We start from the raw sequence: 25527 nt of genomic DNA on the forward strand, positions 1-25527 counted from the left end.
AGGGCCTAGAATGATTAAGGGATTTGCTCTGGAGCACACAGTCAATCAGTAATAAAAGTGAAATTTGAGCACACATTTTCTTACTGAAAATTTGATACTCTTTCCACTGTATATCATGCTGTCACCTAATCCTTGAGGATTCTCTCTGAAACTTCCAATCACTTAACTTCCGTCTACTTTTCCAGCCTATCATCCTTTTTCTTCTTCCTTTAATATCTTAATAACTAGAATTTATATACTGCCCACTACACTCAAATTCCTTTCCTTTTTATTTTATTGTCATTCACCCCTTTTCAAACTCCAATTCTGAATGACTCCCAACATCTTTATTTTCTCAAGGGGTGTTAAACATCACTGGAAGAGGTCATACAATTCTGCTACCTGGATCCAGTACAATTGTGTCAGTGAATCTCAGTGGAACCTTCATTTACTTACTCTTTTTTTTCCCTATCAAGATACCTGAGGCATCTGAACCAAATTACTTTTCAAGTTACTTCCATCATTTCTCCCTCATTTTTATCAGCTCTGACTCGTACCATATATTTTACCATTGAAAGCTGGACCTCAAAATTATCACTCTTTACCGACAATATGATGGTATACTTAGAGAACCCCAGAGATTCTACTAAAAAGTTATTAGAAATAATCCACAACTTTAGCAAAGTTGCTGGTTATAAAATAAACCCACATAAGTCATCACATTCTTATATATCACTAAGAAAATCCAACAGTCAGAGTTACAAAGAGAAATTCCATTTAAAGTAACTACTGATAATATAAAATATTTAGGAATCTATCTGCCAAGGAAAATCAAACTTTAGGCAAAATTACAGACCATTTTCACACAAATTAAGTCTGATCTAACCAATTGAAAATATTAAATGCTCTTGGATAGGGCGAGCAAATATGATAAAGATGACAATATTACCTAAACTAATCTATTTATTTAGCCTATACTAATCAGACTCTCAAAAACTATTTTAATGACCTAGAAAAAATAACATAAAATTCATATGGAAAAAAAAGGTCAAGAATTTCAAGGGAATTAATGAAAAAAAAAAACAAATGAAGGTGGCTTAGCTGTATCAGATCTAAAATTATATTATAGAGCAGCAGTTACCAAAACCATTTGGTATTGGCTAAGGAATAGATTAATTGATCAGTGGAATAGGTTAGGTTCAAGGGACAAAACAGTCAACAACTATAGCAACCTAGTGTTTGACAAACCCAAAGACCCCAGCTTTTGGGATAAGAACTTACTGTTTGACAAAAATTGCTGGGAAAATTGGAAACTAATATGGCAGAAACTAGGCATTGATCCACAATTAACACCGTACACCAAGATAAAGTCATTCTTATTAGATTCTTATCTGATGCATTGTTGGTGGAGTTGTGAACCAATCCAACCATTCTGGAGAGTAGTTTGGAACTATGCTCAAAAAGTTATCAAACTGTGCATACCCTTTGATCCAGCAGTGTTTCTACTGGGCTTACATCCTAAAGAGATCATAAAGAAGGGAAAGGGGCCTATTTCAGGCTTCCAAATTATCTCAAATTATCACATATTAGTCTTTCGCACACACAAATCAGATCAGATCAGATCTTATCAGATCAGAAATCAAAATGGGTTCATGACCTAGGCATAAAGAATGAAATTATTAATAAATTAGATGAACACAGGATAGTTTACCTCTCAGACCTGTGGAAGGGGAAGGAATTTATGACCAAAGAAGAACTAGAGATCATTACTGATTACAAAATAGAAAATTTCGACTATACCAAACTGAAAAGTTTTTGTACAAACAAAACTAATGCAGACAAGATTAGAAGGGAAGCAATAAACTGGGAAAATATTTTTACATTCAAAGGTTCTGATAAAAGCCTCATTTCCAAAATATATAGAGAATTAACTCTAATTTATAAAAAATCAAGCCATTCTCCAATTGAAAAATGGTCAAAGGATATGAACAGGCAATTCTCAGATGAAGAAATTGCAACTATTTCTAGTCATATGAAAAGATGCTCCAAGTCATTATTAATCAGAGAAATGCAAATTAAGACAACTCTAAGATACCACTACACACCTGTCAGACTGGCTAAGATGACAGGAAAAAATAATGATGATTGTTGGAGGGGATGCGGGAAAACTGGGACATTGATGCGGGAAAACTGGGACATTGATGCATTGTTGGTGGAGTTGTGAAGGAATCCAACCATTCTGAAGAGTAGTTTGGAACTATGCTCAAAAAGTTATCAAACTGTGCATACCCTTTGATCCAGCAGTGTTTCTACTGGGCTTATATCCCCCAACCCCTTCCCCTGGATGGCAGGATGACCAGTAGATGTTAAATATATTAAAGTATAAATTAGATACACAATAAGTATACATGATCAAACTGTTATTTTGCTGTACAAAAAGAATCAGACTCTGAAATATTGTACAATTAGCATGTGAAGGAAATCCAAAATGCAGGCAGGAAAAATATAGGGATTGGGAATTCAATGTAATGGTTCTTAGTCATCTCCCAGAGTTCTTTTGCTGGGCGTAGCTGGTTCAGTTCATTACTGCTCCCTTGGAACTGATTTGGTTCATCTCATTGCTGAAGATGGCCAAGTCCATCAGAACTGATCATCATAAGTTTGTTATTGAAGTATATAATGATTTCTGGTTGCCGTTTCCATCAGCATCAGTTCGTAAGTCTTCCAGGCCTTTTTTCAAATCATCATTTGGCTTTCAAAAACAATAATATTCATAATATCCATATACCAAATTTATTCAACCATTCTCCAATTGATGGGCATCTATTCAGTTTCATTTCGGACTACAAAGAGGGGCCCAAACATTCGGGCAATACAGATCCTTTCCCTTCTTTAATCTCTTTGGGAATATAAGCCCAGTAGTAACACTGTTGGATCAAAGGGTATGACAGTTTGATAACCTTTTGGAATAGTTCCAAATTCATCCAGAATGGTTGGATATATTCACAATTCCACTAAAATGTTTAGGTCCCTGTTTTCCCACATTCTCCCCAAATTTTGATTATCTTTCACTGTCATTTTAGTCAGTCTGAAGGTGTGTAGTGGTATCTAGAGTTTCTTTAATTTGCATTTTCTGATTAATAAATTTGGAAACATCTTTTCATATGGTAGAAATAGTTTCAATTTTCCTCTGAGGATTTTGTTCATATCCTTTGACCATTTATAATTGAGAATCTTATTTTTATAAATTAGAGTCAATTTTCTATATATTTTGAAATGAGTCCTTTATCAGAACCTTTGAAAAATTTATTATCCCAGTTTATTGCTTCCTTCTAATCTTTCACACGATTTATTTGTACAAAACTTTGCAATTTGAAGTAATCAAGATTTTTCTTTTGGATCAGTAAATGATCTCTAGTTCTTCCATAAATTCCTTCCTTCCACATGTCCAAAGGTAAAACATTCTGTGTTCCTCTGATTTATTTATAATCCATTCTTTGCCAGGTCATAAACCCATTTTACTTATCTTTTTACAGTGTTATGTGGGTCGATGCCAGTTTCTGCCATCAGTTTAATTTTCCCCAGCAGTTTTTGTCAAACAATAAGTTCTTATCCCAAAAGCTGGGGTCTCTGGGTTTGTCAAACACTAGATTGCTATAGTTATTGACTGTTTTGTCCTTTGAACCTAACCTATTCCACTGATCAACTAATCTATTTCTTAGCCAATACCAAATGGTTTTGGTAAGTGCTGTTTTATAATATAATTTTAGATCTGGTACAGCTAGGCCACCTTCATTTGATTTTTTTTTCATTAATTCCTTTGAAATTCTTGACCTTTTGTTTTTCCATATGAACTTTGTTGTAATTTTTTCTAGGTCATTAAAATAGCTTTTTGGGAGTCTGATTGGTATAGTGCTAAACAAAGAGATTAGTTTAGGTAGTATTGTCATCTGTATTATACTTGCCCTATCCAAGAGCATTTATATTTTTTCAATTGGTTAGATTAGACTTAATTTGCGTGAAAAGTGTTTTGTAAAACTAATGCAGACAAGATTAGAAGGGAAGCAATAAACTGGGAAAATATTTTTACAGTCAAAGGTTCTGATAAAGGCCTCATTTCCAAAATATATAGAGAATTAACTCTAATTTATAAAAAATCAAGCCATTCTCCAATTGAAAAATGGTCAAAGGATATGAACAGACAATTCTCAGGATGAAGAAATGGAAACTATTTCTAGTCATATGAAAAGATGCTCCAAGTCATTATTAATCAGAGAAATGCAAATTAAGACAACTCTAAGATACCACTACACACCTGTCAGATTGGCTAAGATGACAGGAAAAATAATGATGATTGTTGAGGGATGTGGAAAACTGGGACATTGATTCATTGTTGGTGGAGTTGTAGACGAATCCAACCATTTTGAGAGAGTAGTTTGGAACTATGCTCAAAAAGTTATCAAACTGTGCATACCCTTTGATCCAGCAGTGTTACTACTGGGATTATATCCAAAGAGATTATAAAGAAGGGAAAGGGACCTGTATGTGCACGAATGTTTATGGCAGCCCTTTTGTAGTGGCTAAAACTGGAAACTGAATGGATGTCCATCAGTTGGAGAATGGCTGAATAAATTGTGGTATATGAATATAATGGAATATTACTGTTCTGTAAGAAATGACCAACAGGATAATTTCAGAAAGGCCTGGAGAGACTTACACGAACTAATGCTGAGAGAAATGAGCAGGACCAGGAGATCATTATATACTTCAACAACAATACTATATGATGACCAGTTCTGATGGACCAGGCCATCCTCAGCAACGAGATCAACCAAATCATTTCTAATGGAGCAGTAATGAACTGAACCAGCTATGCCCAGAAAAAGAACTCTGGGAGATGACTAAAAACCATTACATTGAATTCCCAATCCCTATATTTATGCACACCTGCATTTTTGATTTCCTTCACAAGCTAATTGTACAATAATTCAGAGTCTGATTCTTTTTGTACAGCAAAATAATGTTTTGGTCATGTATACTTATTGTGTATCTAAGTTATATTTTAATATATTTAACATCTACTGGTCATCCTGCCATTTAGGGGAGCGGGTGGGGGGGTAAGAGGTGAAAAATTGGAACAAGAGGTTTGGCAATTGTTAATGCTGTAAAGTTACCCATGTATATATCCTGTAAATAAAAGGCTATTAAATAAAAAAAAAAAAAGAAGTCACATCTATATATGAAAACCAAATTAATAAATAGACTATTTTATTTCAAAAAAAAAAAAGTGTTTTGTAGTTTTGCTCATAAAGTTTCTGATTTTCCCTTGGCAGATAGATTCCTAAATATTTTATAATATCAGTAGTTACTTTAAATGGAATTTCTCTTTGTAACTCTGACTGTTGGATTTTGTTAGTGCTATATAAGAATGCTGATGATTTATGTGGGTTTATTTTGTATCCTGCAAATTTGCTAAAGTTGTGGATTATTTCTAATAACTTTTTAGTAGAATCTCTGGGGTTCTCTAAGTATACCATCATATCATCAGCAAAGAGTGATAATTTGGTTTCCTCATTGCCTACTCTAATTCCTTTAATCTCTTTCTCAACTCTTATTGCCAAAGCTAGCATTTCTTTCTTTCTCTTTTTTTTTTTTTTAATAACTTTTTATTGACAGAGCCCATGTTTGGGTAGTTTTTTTTTTTACATTATCCCTTGCATTCACTTCTGTTCCAACTTTTTCTCTCCCTCCCTTCACCCCCTCTCCCAGATGGCAAGCCATCCTATACAAGTTAAATCTGTCACAGTATATCCTAGATACAATATATGTGTGCAGAACTGAACGGTTCTCTTGTTGCAGAGGAAGAATTGAATTCAGTAGGCAAAAATAACCTGGGAAGAAAGACAAAAATGCAAGCAGTTTACATTCATTTTCCAGTGTTCTTTCTTTGGGTGTAGCTGCTTCTGTCCATCCTTGATCAATTGAAACTGAATTGGATCTCTTTGTCAAAGAAATCCACTTCAATCAGAATATATCATCATAAAATATTGTTGTTGAGGTATATAATAATCTCCTGGCTCTGCTCATTTCACTTAGCATCAGTTCATGTAAGTCTCGCCAGTCCTCTCTGTATTCATCCTGAAAAGCTAGCATTTTTAATACAATATTGAATAATAACAGTGATAGTGGGCAACCTTGTTTCACTCCTGATCTTATTGGGAATGGTTGCAGTTTTCCCCTATTATATATGATGCTTACTGATGGTTTTAAATAGATGCTACTGATTATTTTAAGGAAAAGTCCATTTATTCCTATATTCTCAAGTGTTTTTAATAGGAACAGATGTTGGATTTTATCAAATGCTTTTTCTGTATCTATTGAGATGATTATATGGTTTTTGTTAATTTGGTTATTAATATGGCCAATTATGCTGATAGTTTTCCTAATATTGAAGCAGCTCTGCATTCCTGGTATAAATCCTACTTGGTCATGGTGTATTATCCTGGGGATGATTTTCTGTAGTCTTTTTGCTAATATCTTATTTAAGATTCTGGCATCAATATTCATTAGGGAGGTTGGGGGAAGGAGGGGAAAAATTGGAACAAAAGGTTTGACAATTGTCAATGCTGTAAAATTACGCATATGTATAACTTGTAAATAAAAAGCTATGGGAAAAAAAAAGGAAATCTGGAAAATGGAGGATGTTGACTGATTTAAGAAAGGTAAATGAACTATGGGTTCATTGGAAACTATGGGAATCTTCAGCCTGGACTTCCATCCCCTACTCAGTTCCCTAGAGAATGGCCTCTTTGGGTTATAGACATTAAGGATTGTTTCTATTCTATCCCTCTAGATAAGGAGGATATGCAAAGATTTGCCTTTTCAGTGCCCAGCATTAACTTTTTTTTATGGACAGTTTTACCACAGAGAATGAAAAACAGCCCTACTATGTGTCAAATGTACGTTGCTGCTGCTCTTACTCCAGTAAGAAAAACATTTCCAAAAGTAATGTTATTATATTACACAGATGATATTGGAATGTGCACCTGAGGAACAAATGTTAGAAAAGCATGTCTACAAAAGACCACGGAAACACTAAGGAATTACAAATTGCACATAACTCCAGAAAAAATTCAAAGACATGCTCCTTTTCAATATTTAGGATATGAAGTAAACTTTAAAGTGCTTATGGTACAAAAACTTTCCTTAAGAACAGAGAAGCTAAACACCTTAAATGACTTTCAGAAATTGACAGGAGATTTCCAATGGATACAGCCAGTGTTAGGCTTGACTACCTATCAATTACAACCATTATATGACATTTAAAAGGGAGACAGCGCTTTAAACTCACCATGCCAGCTTACAAAAGAAGCTTAAGAGGCTTTGAGAGAAGTTGAATTGGCTTTATCCAATGTGGTTGAAAGAGCCACTCAAAAAACCCTTAGAAATATCAGTTTTTTCTACACAAGAGGCACCCACAGCAGTCCTTCATCAAAGAGACAATGTGATAGAGTGGGTGAACCTCCCAGCACAACCAGAACAAAGCCTTATTCCTTACCCAGTGCTTGTGGCTAGAATTTTATTAAACGCCATTACACAAGCAGTACAATTATCTGCGATAAGACCTGACAAGATATACACCTTTTATACTAATGCATAAATTAATGTATGCTGTGAAAGCATCCCAGAGTGGCAAATTTTATTAGCCACGGCTCCAAATTTTATTTTATTTTATTTTTATTTTTTTTTTCTCTCATCCATATATTTTTAATGGACTCTTCTTGTTTATCAAGTAAAATATACAAACTTTTTAGGTTAGTATTTAAGACCTTTCACAGCCCTCCACTGTCACTTGGCTAACCTTTTCTTATTTATTTTTATTTAATAGCCTTTTATTTACAGGATATATGCATGGGTAACTTTACAGCATTAACAATTGCCAAACCTCTTGTTCTAATTTTTTCACCTCTTACCCCCCCCCCCCCCCCCCCTAAATGGCAGGATGACCAGTAGATGTTAAATATATTAAAATATAACTTAGATACACAATAAGTATACATGACCAAAACATTATTTTGCTGTACAAAAAGAATCAGACTCTGAATTATTGTACAATTAGCTTGTGAAGGAAATCAAAAATGCAGGTGTGCATAAATATAGGGATTGGGAATTCAATGTAATGGTTTTTAGTCATCTCCCAGAGTTCTTTTTCTGGGCATAGCTGGTTCAGTTCATTACTGCTCCATTAGAAATGATTTGGTTGATCTCGTTGCTGAGGATGGCCTGATCCATCAGAACTGGTCATCATCTAGTATTGTTGTTGAAGTATATAATGATCTCCTGGTCCTGCTCATTTCACTCAGCATCAGTTCGTGTAAGTCTCTCCAGGCCTTTCTGAAATCATCCTGTTGGTCATTTCTTACAGAACAGTAATATTCCATTATATTCATATACCACAATTTATTCAGCCATTCTCCAACTGATGGACATCCATTCAGTTTCCAGTTTTTAGCCACTACAAAAAGGGCTGCCACAAACATTCGTGCACATACAGGTCCCTTTCCCTTCTTTATAATCTCTTTGGGATATAATCCCAGTAGTAACACTGCTGGATCAAAGGGTATGCACAGTTTGATAACTTTTTGAGCATAGTTCCAAACTACTCTCCAGAATGGTTGGATTCGTTCACAACTCCACCAACAATGCATCAATGTCCCAGTTTTCCCATATCTCCTCCAACAATCATCATCATTTTTTCCTGTCATCTTAGCCAATCTGACAGGTGTGTAGTGGTATCTTAGAGTTGTCTTAATTTGCATTTCTCTGATTAATAATGACTTGGAGCATCTTTTCATATGACTAGAAATAGTTTCAATTTCTTCATCTGAGAATTGTCTGTTCATATCCTTTGACCATTTTTCAATTGGGGAATGGCTTGATTTTTTATAAATTAGAGTTAATTCTCTATATATTTTGGAAAGGAGACCTTTATCAGAACCTTTGAATGTAAAAATATTTTCCCAGTTTATTGCTTCCCTTCTAATCTTGTCTGCATTAGTTTTGTTTGTACAAAAACTTTTCAGTTTGGTATAATCGAAATTTTCTATTTTGTGATCAGTAATGATCTCTAGTTCTGCTTTGGTCATAAAGACCTTCCCCTTCCACAGGTCTGAGAGGTAAACTATCCTATGTTCCTCTAATTTATTAATAATTTCATTCTTTATGCCTAGGTCATGAACCCATTTTGACCTTATCTTGGTGTACGGCGTTAAGTATGGATCAATGCCTAGTTTCTGCCATATTAGTTTCCAATTTTCCCAGCAATTTTTATCAAACAGTAAGTTCTTATCCCAAAAGCTGGGATCTTTGGGTTTGTCAAAGACTAGGTTGCTATATTTGTTGACTGTTTTATCCCTTGAACCTAATCTATTCCACTGATCAACTAATCTATTCCTTAGCCAATACCAAATAGTTTTGGTAACTGCTGCTCTATAATATAATTTTAGATCTGGTACAGCTAAGCCACCTTCATTTGATTTTTTTTTCATTAATTCCCTTGAAATTCTTGACCTTTTGTTTTTCCATATGAACTTTGTTGTTATTTTTTCTAGGTCATTAAAATAGTTTTTTGGGACTCTGATTGGTATAGCGCTAAATAAATAGATTAGTTTAGGTAATATTGTCATCTTTATTATATTTGCTCGCCCTATCCAAGAGCATTTAATATTTTTCCAATTGGTTAGATCAGACTTAATTTGTGTGAAAAGTGGTCTGTAATTTTGCTCATAAAGTTTCTGATTTTCCCTTGGCAGATAGATTCGGCTCCAAATTTTACACATGGGTCTCCATTAAAGATAACCAGACCATTACATAATTGGTGATGGATTCTTGAAGAAAAGTTTTCTAAAGTTCCTCTTAAAGGATCAACTGTCTTTACAGATGCATCCAAACATAATATTTGTGCTGTATACTCTTGTGACTTAACTATAAAGAGAATACTTAGAACTCCTTTTCAGTCCTCTCACCAGACTGAATTGTATGCAATCATTCTAGCTCTTACTTATTATCCAGTAGATATAACTATAATATCTGATTTGGCTTATTCAGTAAGTGTGGTACAAAGAATTGCCACAGCCCAGATAAAACTTGTAGCCTCTAATATGTATCAGCTCTTTAAGGAACTTCAAGAGAAGGTGAGAAAGCATCCAGGTAAGATTTATATCTTGCATATCCACTCTCGTAGTGGACTTCCAGGTCCTATTTTTGATGGTAATTCAAAAGCAGAAAGCCTTCTAACCATGTTGGCCAATACTCCTTTATTTCAGGAAGCCCAAGAATCTCATTTTAAATATCATCAAGTTGCTTGAGCTTATGTTTGCAATTTGGGATAAAAAAAGAGGAAGCTAGGAGCAGAGTAAAAGCCTGTACAGCTTGTATTCCTTTCCATGCTACAATGAAATTTGACAAATGGATGTAACCCATTTTGGTCTTCTGTCTTTTATCCATGTTGTAGTAGACACTTTTTCAGGATTCGCTTTTGCAATATCAGCAGCAAAAGAGACGGCCTGAGTTGCCACAAGAAATAAAAATAGACAATGGACCTGCATATACTTCTAAACATTTTGCACACTTTTGTGCACAGTATAAGATTTTACACACCACTAGCATACCTTTTTTTTTTCTTTTTTTTATTATAGCTTTTTATTTACAAGATATATGCATAGGTAATTTTTCAGCATTGACAGTTGGAAATCCTTTTGTTCCAACTTTTTCCCTTCTTCCTCCCACCCTTTCCCCCAGATGGCAGGTTGACCAATACATGTCAAATATGTTAAAGTATAAGTTAAATACAATATATGTATACATGTCCAAACAGTTATTTTGCTGTACAAAAAGAGTCAGACTTTGAAATAGTGTACAAGTAGCCTGTGAAGGAAATAAAAAATGCAGGCAGACAAAAATAGAGGAATTGGGAATTCTATATAATGGTTCATAGTCATCTCCCAGAGTTTTTTCCCTAGGTGTAGCTGGTTCCGTTCATTGCTGCTCTATTGGAACTTACTTGGTTCATCTCATTGTTGAAGAGGGCCACGTCCATCAGAATTGCTCATCATGTAGTATTGTTATTGAAGTATATAATGATCTTCTGGTCCTTCTCATTTCACTCAGGATCAGTTCATGTAAGTATCTCCAGGCCTTTTTGAAATCATCCTGCTGGTCATTTCTTACAGAACAATAATATTCCATAATATTTATATACCACAATTTATTCAGCCATTCTCCAATTGATGGGCATCCACTCAGTTTCCAATTTTTGGCCACTACAAAGAGGGCTGCCACAAACATTCTTGCACATACAGGTCCCTTTCACTTCTTTAAAATCTCATTGGGATATAAGCCCAGTAGTAACACTGCTGGATCAAAGGGTATGTACAGTTTGTTAGCTTTTTGAGCATAGTTCCAAATTGCCCTCCAGAATGGCTGGATGTATTCACAGTTCCACCAACAATGTATTTCAATTTCTTCATCTGAGGATTGTCTGTTTATATCATTTGATCATTCATCAAATTGAAGAATGGCTTGATTTCTTATAAGTCAGAGTCAATTCTCTATATATTTTGGAAATGAGTCCTTTATCAGAACCTTTGACTGTAAAAATGTTTTCCCAGTTTATTGGCATACCTTTTAATCCTGAAGGACAGGCAACAGTAGAGAGGAGAAACAGAGACATTAAGACACTCCTCCAAAAACAAAAGAAAGGGGGAGCCACAGGTAACCCTAGAGAACTTCTAAATCTAGCTCTTTAAACTATTAACTTCCTGATTTTTGACAAAGAAGCACTGGCTCCAGCAAACAGGTTTTATCACCCACTGGAAGGGGAGTGTCCAGTTTGAGCAGCTCCACTATCTTTAGATAATCGCCAGGTGATGTGGAAAGACTCAGAAAGTGCTGAATGGAAGGGACCAGATAGGATAACTGCTTAGGGGAGAGGGTTTGCTTGTATCTCTACATATGGAGAAGGAATCGGTGGGTGCCAACGACCTGTATTTGCCTTATCCATTGGAGAAAGATGGAGCAGACCCTTGAAACAAAGGAGAAGACCTAAGAAACATCGGGTGGTTCCATTGCTGACTGCCCACCACTGAAAAAGCATGGCAATTATGGCGTTTGACTCGTGGACATCAAAAATTGTTGGACTTCAAAACCTTCAGGAATCATTGGATTCTGCGAGACATGATAAGATTTTTGTAGGACCTCAAAACCCTCAGGAATCATTGGATTCTCTGAGATATGATAATACTCTTGTAGGACTTGAAAACCCTCAGGAATCATTGGATTTTCTGAGAAATGATAAGCCTGTTGCAGGACTTCAAAAACTTGTGGGGATCATTGGATTCCCTGACACATGAAACAATGGACAATAGATTGGTTTTGGACAATCTCTTGGCTGCTGAAGAAGGTGTATGTGTGACTGTTGTTTACATACCATCCTTCTAAGACTTCTGGAAATCTTTTATAATACCATGTTGATTTATATTGTTTGTTATACTACTACTTGCATGTATAATTCATGTTGTTATACCACACTGAGCCTGCACTGGCTGTGGGGAGAATGTGTGTTATTGCTATGTGATTGTGTAATACCTCCCATGCCGATGGATTTGTGCATACCTGTTTCTAATAAGACCCTTCAGCCCAAGAACCCACTAGAAATCCCTTCCCTTTGTTGCTTTTCACCTCCCTTTCTGAGAAGTCGGGAGTGGGGGGACGTGATCACCTCCTTTTTGGTTTTTTCACTTCCTTTCCTGAGAAGTTAGGGAGAGCGTGATCACCTCCTTTTTGGGGTTCTCACCTCCCTGAGAAGTCAGGGATGGCGTGACCACCAGTGTTCTAAAACAAAAGAAAGCAGGAGATGTAAAGGGCTAAAACTCTTGAGTTAATGTACTGAGGTCAGACAACCGAGCACTTATGGGTAATTGCCAATTATAGAATACTCTATAAGCACATGTTTGGAAAATGGCCCTTCCCACTATCCTTTCTGTGCTGGCTCAATAAATGGTGTATACAGAGAATTGTAGGAGGGATTAAGGGGTGGAGTAAGACTAGTCAGGGTCACTTTTGGACAGGAGATGAAGAGGAGAGGTTGTAGAGATTCTGCGTTCATCCAATTCTCTCCTACCTCTAAGACCAAAAATAAAGACCAAGGACTTTTACTTATCCTGACTCCAGCTGATTCTAATGTATCCAGGGTGCTAACTCGGTCTTCACAAGATTGTTCTCTTCTTAGTAGAGTTGAGATTTTATCTCATTCCTTATCTCATTTACACTTATATATTCTACTGTTTGCTCTAAACTATATAATTTCTTTTTTACTATTTGTTTTTTATGTTACTTATATTCTTAATTTTTTTTTTTAATGACCAGTGACTGGTATGAAAGTAAGTCTAGGTAGCTTGAAAATAAGTCTTTATTTTCCTATTTAGAACAACTTAGGAAAGTAGCTTTTATTCTCCATACAAAAAGGACAATATTGTACTATGTGTATATAAGCATGTGGTAGTGCTACAAAACAATATGTAATGTGGTGTGAAATGTATATGCATGCAATTATATATGCATAAATATATATGCTTACATATACTTATATGCATACATATATTCACCAGCCCCATAACCTTTTTGGAGATAAGAGAATAAAGGAATAAGCATTCATTACAGCCTCCTCTTCTTCTCTACAAAGATGGAAATGACAGACTCTTTTGGAGTGGGGATAGATTAAATCCCAGTTCAGATTCTATTTATCTATGATACACATAGTCACCCATTTTATATTAGCCAGTCCACCGATCTATATTATATAATCATGTTATCTTTAAGCTTTTATTTAAATCTTTTTTTGAGTTAGATAACAAAAAGTCAAATACATATTCTCTAGAGTACTCCAAAGGAGACCAAGTTATAATTAAAGGATAATACAGAGGAAAGTAGCAACTCTGGTATGGTATGCAGAGTATATACTGTAATGCTGGAGAAAATGAGCAAGATAGAGATTAAAGAGTATTTAATAATTTATTTAATGAAGAGATTTACTGGGACCAAATCCATGGTTTGGTCCCAGGGCTGAATGAGACTTTCGTCTCAAAGAATCCAGCCACAAATGTCAGATACAAGATTCTTTTATAGAGTAACAAGAACAATCACATAATGGGGGAGGTACCTGGATGGGGATGACCTAATGGGGGGAGGCACCTAGGATGACAGAATGGGAGGTACTGAAGAGGCTCCTGATATTCTAATGATATCTAAAATGGATAAAGACCTTTATCCCATCAAACATTAAGAGGGAATGGTTATAACCTGAGACAGAGTAACTGAATAGGACAATTAGGAAAACTGGGTCAGGACATTAAAAGAGAACTGTGGAAAAACAATACATGCATCTGATCATCCACTAGGAATCAATTTGTGCTCAAATGTCAAGTCCTTGTGGTGGTCTGAAAACGATTAAATAAGTTGAGAAACTGTAAGAACATATTACAATTAATCAGAAGTGGTCACAGTTTAATATAATCACTACATGAACACCAAAATTGTCCTATCATGATGACAGCGTCAAATTGTTTCAGAAACAAACCTCTTTTGCTTCAAATGTGTCCATGCTTGTCACAGAGGAAAAATATACTTGTAATATAATTAGACAAATACTGCTTAAGGCAGCAGAGGCAGCTAGTTTGCACAGTGGGTAGAGCACTGAGTCAGAAATCAGGAATAACTGAGTTCAAATCTGACCTCACAAATACTTACAAGCTGTGTGACTGGGCAAATAAGTTAACTTCTTGTATCAATTTCTTCAGCTCTACAATGGGAGTGATAATAACCCCTACCATCACAAGATGGCTATGATAATCAAATAATACAAAATTTGTAAAGTACTAAGTACAGTGTGTGGCAAGTATTAATTGCTATGTAAACATATTTGTCAAAATTAATATAATTATACAATCATTTATTATTAATATGATTATATGTTGATGTTTGTGATTATTATAATTAATATTATAATTTATAGCACATACCACTTGGAACATTATAATGAATCCCCAAATGATTAGTAAATGGGAACTATTAGAATAAGTCATTTCTAAAATCCTTTTCATAGTTCTAAATCTATAATCCAATCTGGGTCTTCTTGAACTTTTTTCATTCATGACCCTTTTCACTTAAGAAATGTTTACATAATTCCAGATATATAGATATATAAAATATATGTACAAATCAAACATTTGCTGATAATAAGTCATAATTTTATAACTTCCACATTCAATTCTATGTCTCCATATGGAGTCACGACACACAGTTTAATCTAATCTTATCTTTAATTACATATTCCAATATTTTGCTGGGAACTGAAATCAAACATAATTATTCAGATCCCATTTCCTTCCTCTCCTTCCCCCACTACAGCCTGCTTCCTTTTTCTATCCTTCTCAATTCATTTCCCAAGACAATTTTCCCAACAGTGGTTCCATTTTTATTATCTCCTTTCCTAGACTTTCTAGTTAAGATAAGGAAACTAGCTCTCTGCTCCTCATTACTATTTTCAGGCTTCTTCCTCCACTTGAGTCAATGTCAGTGACTCACTGGATGTCTTTCTTTCCTCCCCAATTCCTCATTTCAAATCAGGGAATTTCAATCCATATATTGATATTTCCTCAAATACTTTAATCTCCCAATAACTCAAGTTACTTACTTACCATGACATACTATTCCACCTTACTTCATCTACATACAAAAGTTATACCCTTGATTTTACCAATATCCATAAGTAGTACATTTTTATTCCAGAATTCTGAAATCCCCTTTTCTATTTACAATTTGTTATCATTTTCCTTTTCCCTTGTCAATTCTATTCTTCATCCTTACTGAGACTTCTAATTCCTCTATTTCTCAGTTCTTTCCTAGGCCACCATCTCTCTACTGGTCACACTTTCCTTCATTTTCCATGACCACTTAGTAAATTAATTTAACTCTATACTAATTCTTCTGAGTTCTTTGAATCAAGCTATTGCCAATCCTGCCCTGTCAAGCTGTGAAATACTCTCACTATCTACACTACTTTTACTCCCATTCACATGTTGCTGAAAGAACTGCAGAAAATCACAAAACTTTAATAACTAGATCCCCTATAAATCTGTTACATAATCTTAATTGGACTCTCAATGCTAAAGCCCATCTTTTACCTCTCCCTATCACATGTCTTAGCTCCTTTCCCAAAACATTTTCATCCTTCCTCAATCCTCTTATGGTTTTCTCTTCCCCTATCCTCTCAAAGAAAAACCTTGCCTTTTATTTCACTGGAAATGTACATGATTCATCAAGAACTCCCTTTTCTCTTCTTCTCAGGTATAATTTGCCACTATCTCCTCCTTCACCTATCTCACATGAAAAGTAGTCCTCTTTGCCAAGACTAATCTCTCTACTATGCACAAAAGATTACATTCTATCATGTATTTTCTAACAAATTGCTTCCCTTTCTCCCCCATTATTCCTACTCACCTGCAATCTTTGTCTACTGTTTGTTTCCCTATCAAGTATAATTATGCCCAATGTGTTCCTGCATCCTTAAACAACCCTTATCTCTATTAGCTCTCATCTTAAGTTTCTCCTTTTTGTAGCTAAAAGAAGCCATTAGTTCTTCCCATTCCTTTCCTCTCACTGTCTTCTTAACTTTCTGCATTCTGACTTCCAATCTCATCTTTCACCTGAAACTACTCTTTCTAAAGTTATCAGTGATCTCTTAATTGTCAAATCTACTAGTCTTTATTCAGTATTCATCCATCTTGACTTCTTTACAATTTTTGTATATAGTTGTACAGATTCCTTACATAGAATTTTCATGAATAAATCCTTTTTTCCCAGAGGTCATTACTCATTGGCCATTCTAAATTACATTGGCACCAATCCCAGAACAAAATTTACTGTCTAATAAGCAAGCAGGCTTTTTTAATTGCTTCTCTTCTTCCTCCATTTTATTCCAAACTTACTGCCAATATTTAGAAATTTGTAGAGAGATAATAGTTGAAAGAGATAAAAAAAAAAGAGGAGGGGGAAAGAAAGAAGAGGTATTAAAAAGACAGAAATTGTCATGTAAACAGGTAAAAATAAACTCATCTACATCGGATTTGTTTCTAGGTGTTAGAGTTCTCAGGTTCAATCTATGTAAATAACTGCCTTTCTCTCCTTTTCTTATGTTCCCATTCCAGCAAGTCCTTACATTTATCTCCAACTGAAGGCCCCAAATTATGTAGGGTTCTTGCCATCAAGAGGAAGTATATAATATCTCCCTGTCAGAGGGAGGATATAATATATATCTTATAGATCATACCTATTAGGTCCTACATAAAAATTGGCTTAGAATTAGAGCCCTTCATCAATTCAATAATCACTTGTGTAGAGAGTACTGTGTTAAATAGTGCCCATGCAAAGTTCAAATATGACACTACTCTGTGCTAATGTAGATTGCAGTCTACAATAAAGTATCATAGTTAATAACTGACATCTACTCCATTTGTTAGCTCTCTATTCTTGCTTCCTTCAGCTTCTGCTCATCTTCTGATTCCTGACTTTTTCTGAAATGTTTATAACCTCTCTTGCCAATCCTTTTCAAAATTCTTCTCAATTTAACATCTAATCAACTACTAGTTCTGATTCTCATTCCCCATGTATTCCCTAATCCAGTTGACCTCTTCCCTGCTCTCTCTCTCTCTCTCTCTCTCTCTCTCTCTCTCTCTCTATATATATATATATATATATATATATATATATATATGTTGGTTTGTTTTTGCTAAGGCAATTGGGGTTAAGTGACTTGCCTAGGGTCACATAGCAAGGAAGTTGTTAAGTGTCTGAGACCAGATTTGAACTCAGGTCCTCCTGCCTTCAGAGCTGGTCTCTATCCACTGCATCACCTAGCTGCCCCTTCTCTTAACATTTCTTGTTCACCTGAACTTCTTCATTTTCCTGGTTTCTTTTTATGTCTCAATTCAAATTCCACTTCTTTTTCCATCCCTGATCTACTCCTGGACAAAAAGAAAAAGAGAAAGAAATAGAGAGATAGAATGGGAGAAAGATAAAAAAGAAAGAAAAAGGAGAACAAATGGGGAAAAAAGAGAAGAGGGGAAAAGAAAAAGAGAATAGGAGAGAAAAAGGAGAATGAATCAAAGGAAGAATAAAAAAAAGAAAGGAAAGAAAAAAATAACAAAAAGCAAAACAAACAAAAGTTATTGAAATATTTTTAAATGGAAATAAAATATTTTAAAAGGAAAATCAGAGAACATGCCAGATACACAGGAAAGTTTTGAAAGCCACAAGTCACAATTTCACATTGAGGAAGCTAAGGGGCACAGTACATAGAATATTGATTTTAGAGTCAAAAAGACTTGAAGTTGAATCTAGTTTCAGTCATTTTTTTCTATCTGTGTGATTCTCAGCAAGTATCTTAACTTCTCTTCCCCAGTTTCTTCAACCATAACATAACAATAAATAATATCACCTACCTCCTAGCTTGTTGAGAGGATCAAATGAGATGAGATTTATAAAGCTATTTGCAAACTTTAAAATACTACATAAACACTAGCTTGCTATTACATTCTTAAAAAGAAAAGCAAGTTGAAATAACTTATGTATATATGTTATATATATAATTATGTATATATAGAAATAATTATGTATATCCCTTTTTTCTGTTTTATTATCTGTATAAACAAATTTCCAATCTTTTTGGTGTTAAGATCAGAATAAAAATAAAAATTAATTTTAAAAATCAGTTTCCAGATGATTTTCTCTATAGTTATGATTGTTATGTCTTTGGTTGTGTCCAACTCTTTGTGACCCCATGAGCACAATAGGCTCTTCTCTCCTCCACTAATTAACTTCAGTTTGATAGGCACTCTAATACTCCTCTCTGATACTGTTCTTTGGGGCTTCCCAAACAATGAGATAGTTCAGAAAATTCAGGAATCAACCTTATCATCTATGTATACATTCCTGGAAAGTATACTTCCAAAAGAAGAACTTATCTGCAACATTCAAAATTTCTCCATTTGCTATAATTTCTATATATGGATGGTGTGGTGCTGGCTAATGGAGAACCTGTGCTTTCTTGCTATTCATTGGTAATCCAAAATTAGCACAAGCAGGAGAGAATTGCTCCATACCTTGTTGCATTTCAAGGTAAGAAAGTGCATTGAGTGCACAATCATCTGCAAATAAAAAGTCACATACTAATTTTCCTTCTACTTTAGTCTTGGCTTATATCCTTATATCCTTTTTTTTTTTTTTGAAAGCCTTTTTTTTTTTTTCCTGAAGCTATTGAGATCAAATGACTTGCCCAAAGTCACACAGGAAGTGTTAAGTATCTGAGGCCAGATTTTGAACTCAGGTCCTCCTGATCTCAGGGCCGATGTTCTATCCACTGCACCACCTAGCTGTCCCTTGGCTTATATCCTTTAAATTCAGTAGTTTTAACTTTAAATTCAGTTCTTCTGAATCTAAAACCAATGATCTTTCTATTCTATCACATTCTTTCTTAGGTTACATTATTTTACTGAACTGGTCACACATTCTTTCACTCTCATTCCAAACCTTGCACATATTTGTATGCTGGTTGATGCAACAGCCACTTGCAATCATAGAAAAGAATAGTTTTTATGGGAATTCTGTCTGTGACCTTGGCTTCATTAGCATTTTGCTCTATAATTCAATGTCTAGAAAGTGAATGCCACAGATCCTCAACTATGGTGCTTCAACCAGAAGTCTTTGAGAATAATGGAGATGATCTTCTTTGTATTAGCCCTGCTTATAATATATACAGAGTTGCCAGAACTGAAAACCATCAAATTTTAGGAAGGACATTAATAAATTGCAATAATTCTAAGGAAGATTCTAGAATTAAGTGGGCCTTGAAAACATACCATATAACCACTGATTGAAAGGAAATCATCTTATAACCTTCAGAGGAAGGCAAACCTCAAAAAAGGACAAGTGAAAGGAACTTAGGGCAGACAAACATAAAAAATGACACAGTAGAGCAAAATAAAACTCACAATGTACACCTCTACAACCAATTTCATTGAATTATTTTTATTCTATAAGTAGAGACTTCTTCAAAATTTTGCTTGAGGACTAATTCTGAGAACTCCAGAAATAGAAAACTGATTTGCATCAAGAACCTTCTCCCAGATCTAAGGTCCTGATTGAGAAAATTAAATAGAAATTGAACTTTCTTCTGAATCATCAACATGGTGTCTATCTATGTATATTTCATGGTGCATAGTCTTTTTAATGCATAAATTTGTTCATATATATGTTATTAAATCATTTTTTTTCAAAGTGGGTATCTCTTGATCAGGAAGCAGCTAAATAAAATGACATATGGGATCATATTGCTCCATATGTGTGGCGAATATAAGAAATGTGGAAAAACATAGGAATGGTGCAGAATTAAAAACTAAGAAGAAAATCTACACAAAGACTACAGCAATATAAATGAAAACTATGCTAAGATGTTGTCAAATTTGGATTTATTGCATTTGCCCAATCTTATTCTCAGAGAACAGATAATTAAACTCATTTCTTTTCTCTTGGTGGAGAGGTAGAGGCAGCAAGAGAGCCACTGGTACAAAATGTTGTACATAATCTCTACTGAGATTGCTTTCTCATCTGGGTTTTTTCTGATTTCTTGTACTTCACAAGGGAAGATTCAAGGTAAATGAGCTTATTAGAAAGTGATTCACATATATATATATATATATATATATATATATATATATATCTGAATAATATGTAAGATAAAATATTGGAGTCTTTGGAAATTTAGTTAACTAAATGTTTTGAGTTAACTACCTAGTAGAAAGTTGCCATACTTTTCAGACTCCCAAATATTATATTCTGCCCATGGTTTTAAAAAGCATCATCTGGTATGGGGGTGTGGAGATGTGGGAAGGTGTGGTATTACTGAAATAAAAATGACATAGTAGAGGTTAACTGAGTTTACAAACCATTACTTTGCAGCAAACTTCTTGGAAGCACTTTTGTTTCTATTGAAACTTTCAAATAGCCTGGAGGCATTCTTTGACCAGGTGTATATTCTATCTGTTAAATGTCCTCAGAGTGAAAAGATTCCCCCAGCAAAACACCTGCAGGATGTGCAGCAATCCATTTTTCTGCCCTGAATATTGGTTCAATGGAAGCATCCAACTCCACTGGCTCATCATTTACATTAACAAAGGACATCTGGTGCCAGTGAAATGAAACATTAAACTGGTTTGTGTTGTCAAATTAAAAGGGAGAAAGAATAGCTGCAAGTTTTGTGAGACTCTGTAACACTTAATTATGCTTTCAAATGCAGTCCAATCAAAAAATGTGCTTTTGCAGGGAAATGGGCATAAAGATAAGAAGAAAAAAATAAGCTTCACTTTTCAGAATGTTGCTAGGTCAATTTATCTACTTGTAAAGTATAGATAAATACAACCACCACAACAGAGAGACTCCCTGCTGTGTGGATACCAAAGCATGTTAGAAGTTTCCTCAATTTAAGTCTATTTCTACTGCATTGCTATAAGGTATTATTATCCCTCTTTCCCTGATTGACAGAATAGACTAGTAAGCACACAGCTACTGTAAGAAGTTATAAATCTCTATGACTGTGTTCTCTGCCCACAAATCTAAATATCCTAGTTCAGGAAAATTAGCCATAGGCTGTATCTCAAGGAATTAAGAGAAAATCTTAAATATTAATGCATTTTACTGGATATGTATTCAATGATTTAATGCTCTGAAACCTATTAAAATTCTCAAATTATAATGATTTTATTTTCTTTTTTTCTTTCTTAACCACCATCAATTCATATAATGATTCATGGGTCTTATGGAAAATGTTTTCTTTCTTTGGCTTTTTAAAAGCCATTTTAATAATTTTGAAAATTGCTTCATTGACAGAAAGAGGAAATCTAGCACTCTCTCTACAAAATAGCTGGAGCACAAGCAGTAATAATGTAATCTACTCCCTAAGGACTTTTAGATGCATTATTCCCAGAGTCATTGTAGAGGATGAAAGAATATTTCTATATTGCCTTCAAGTTAATTCAGTCATTAATCTCTGTGCTGAATGACTGACAAGCAAGACACCAGTGTGCAGATGGAGATGTGTGTCATAAGAACAATTTTCCATTTTATCCATTCATTCATTAAATAAACATTTATCTGGCTCACTCTGTGCAGGGCACTATACTAAATGCTATAGGGGTCATAGGAGAAAAAAATGAATGGGGATTTGAGGAAGCAAAGCATATAGATCAGAAACAACTAAAGAACACTTTTCAGACAGGTATGGGAATTCACTTTGGAAAATAGGTGTGATCCAGAAAAGTTAATAGCAGAAGGATTAACTGACTCTTATTATTGAAACCTAGTCTTATTCAACATAGTAACCTCCACTGCCTCAACCTCTCAATGTTTTCTGAGGTCATTATCCCTATCCTGGATTTATTTTCCTCCCTTCTCATTCTTAATCATATAGTTAACAAGATTAACTTCATTTTGACCTTTGCTCCATGTCATTAAGGCTGGAGGAAATAAGGAGGTAGGATTTTTCCATTGTTGGAGTTTGAGATTTACTAGAAAACCTTGCCAAATGCTCCTGTTTCCTGCACTCCTGTTCACCTGCCAATCAATACACACACACACACACACACACACACACACTGCAATGTAACTGACTAGATCCTCTCCAAAATTCCACAAAAAAACCCCACATTATGTTAATTGCTTCAATTTCCTCTCTCTTAACTCATTTCTCAACCTTTTGATTAGATTCACTCAAAAGAAACTTGTCTCTCCAAAGTTATCAGTAATCTATTCATTGTCATATCTGATAGTCTTCTGTCAGTACCCATCTTTCTTGAACTCTCTGAAAACTTTGACACTAATGGCCATTCTTTCCTTCTTTATACTATTTTCTTTGATTTTTTTGGTGACTGCTTCCTTTTGAGTTGTCTCTCTTTCACTTTCCTTGCTTGTCTCATTATATATAGCATGACATTAATTATAGGTGTATTTCAAATCTTTATGCTAGGGCCTCTCTCTCAATGTATTTGTTTACTTGGTGATCTCATCAGTTTCCAAATGTTTAATTACTTTCTACATGCAGATACTTCAAAGTCTATACATTTAGCCCCAATCTCTATCCTGAGTTCTAGTCCTGCATAACCAACTGCCTATTTCAAATTGGATATGTCATGGAAATCTCAAACTCAACTTTTCCCTCACCATCAAAACGATTATTTTTACCCAAAATCTACCTTTCTTTTGAACTTTCCCATTTCTAGAGAAATTTAGTTATCAAATTTGATTATCAAAATCATTTGGTGCTGTCTAAGAAACAGTAATAGATGAATGTAATACAATACAAGACACAATAGTCAATGTCTCTAATAATCTAGTGTCTGACAAACCCAAAGAGTCCAGCTTCCAGGATAAAAATTCACTATTTGCCAAAAATCCCTGGGAAAACTGGAAAGCAGTATGGCAGAAAATAGGCAGTGATCAGCACCCTATACCAACATATGGTTGAAATAGATTCATGATTTAGACATAAAGGGTGATACAATAAGCAAATTAGGAGACCAAGGGGGTAGTCTAACTGTCAGATCTAGAGAACTAGAGAACATTATGAAATGTAAAATGAATAATTATAACTACAATAAATTAAAAAAGTTTTGTACAAAGTCAATGCAGCCGAGCAAAAAGCTGGGGAAAGTTTTTTTATAGACAGTGTTTTTTTCTGATACAGGCCTCACTTTTAAAATATATAGAGAATTGACTCAAATTTATAAGAATAAAAGTCACTCCTCAATTGATAAATGGTTCAAGGATATGTACAATTTTCAGATGAAGAAATTAGTCATTTATATTCATGTGAAAAATGTTGTAATCACTATTGATTGGAGAAATGCAAATTAAGGCAAATCTGAGATACCACCTTACATCTGTCATTGATTAAGATGACGGAAAAAATGCTAGAGAGAATGTGAGAAAACTGGGACATTAATGCATTATTAGTGAAATTGCGAACTGATCCAACCATTCTGGAGAGCAATTTGGTACTATGTCCAAAAGGCTACTAAATTGTGTGTACTATTTAATCTAACAGTGTCTCTAATGAGTCTGTAGGCCAAAGATAATCATAAAATAGGGAAAAGGACCCACATGTGCAAAAATATTTGTAACAGCCCTTTTTGTAATGGCAAAGAATTGAAAATTTAATGAATGCCCATGTGTTGGAGAATGGTTGAATAAGTTATGGTATATGAATGTAATGGAATATTATGGTTTTATAAGAAATGATGAGCAGGCTGATTTCAGAAAAACCTGGAAAAACTAACAGAAACTGATAATGAATTGAACAAAATCAAGAGAATATTGTACCTAGTAACAACAAATACTACCATTTTCTTTGGAATTGCCTTGAGTCATTTCATTGTTGAAAAGTGCCACGTCCATCAGAATTGATCACCATATAATTATATCAAGGCAATTCCAAAGAAAATGCCATCTGCATTCAGAGAGATACCCATGGAGACTGAGTGTGGATCAAAGCATAGTATTTTCACATATTTTGTTTGTTCACATTTTTTTTCTCACTTTTCTCCCTTTTGGTCTGATTTTTCTTGCACCATTTGACAAACATAGATATATGCTTAAAAGAATTGCACATATTTTACCTCCATAAGATTATTTGCTATCTTGGGGAGGGAGAAAAATTACAAAAATGAATGTTGAAAATTATCTTTACATAGATTTGAAAAAATAAAATACTATTGAATTTTTTTTTTAAATACTATTCTCTTCAGAACTATCAAAGTCATATTTCTTAAGTTCAGGTCTAACTATGTCACTGCTCTACTCAGTAAATTCCCCATTTCCCCTAAGATTAAATGTAAATTCTTCTATATGAATTTTAAAGTTTTTCACCCCCTCACTCCAATCTACCTTTTTAGTGTCATTATAGATTACCTTCTCTCTTCCACCATATGGTCTAGTCAAGTTGGTCTTGTTCCCATCTCAGTGACTATACCCCGACAGCTGAAATATATTTCACATATCTGTTTTGTAAAAATGAATAAATAAATCAAAAAATCATTTATTAAGCATACCATGTGGAAAGCTCTATTATTTTTTCTGTACAAATAAGAAAGCAAAACAGTTCCTTCTTTCAAAGAGCTCACATTTTAACGAGGAAAACAAAACATATGAAAAGTTGTAGGTGTAAGTTAGAAGTAAACATGAGTCTTTAGGAGGCAGCAGCAAAGCAGACAGTAATGCCTTTTCATTCATGTCTTTGCACTGATAAGATTATACCAATTCCTGATCATTTGGGAGGACCAAAGACTTTAGTAGCAAAAACTTTCTTTTCTAGGCGTTCAGTATCTGTGGCTGTGACACTTGCAGGAGCAATTTCTAGCATTCATGTTCATGTGGTTGCTAAGA

General features: G+C 34.6%; 1 protein-coding gene across 4 annotated transcripts in view; it reads right to left on the reverse strand.

Moving 5' to 3' along the window:
- NSUN3 (NOP2/Sun RNA methyltransferase 3) overlaps positions 1 to 25527 on the reverse strand; it is a 351925-nt gene that overhangs the window by 95050 nt on the left and 231348 nt on the right. For 2 of the 4 annotated variants that reach the window (XR_004232887.1, XR_004232889.1), the window contains 2 exons: positions 25030 to 25142; positions 19461 to 20230 (listed from right to left, as the gene is read on the reverse strand). The gene's annotated coding sequence lies outside the window, so the exon portion shown is untranslated. Of the gene's footprint in view, positions 1 to 19460; positions 20231 to 25029; positions 25143 to 25527 lie in introns of those variants that run through there. The other 2 variants (XR_004232886.1, XR_004232888.1) reach the window with 2 other exon arrangements.

This window comes from Sarcophilus harrisii, chromosome 3, assembly GCF_902635505.1.
Source record: "Sarcophilus harrisii chromosome 3, mSarHar1.11, whole genome shotgun sequence".
NCBI lineage: Eukaryota > Metazoa > Chordata > Mammalia > Dasyuromorphia > Dasyuridae > Sarcophilus > Sarcophilus harrisii.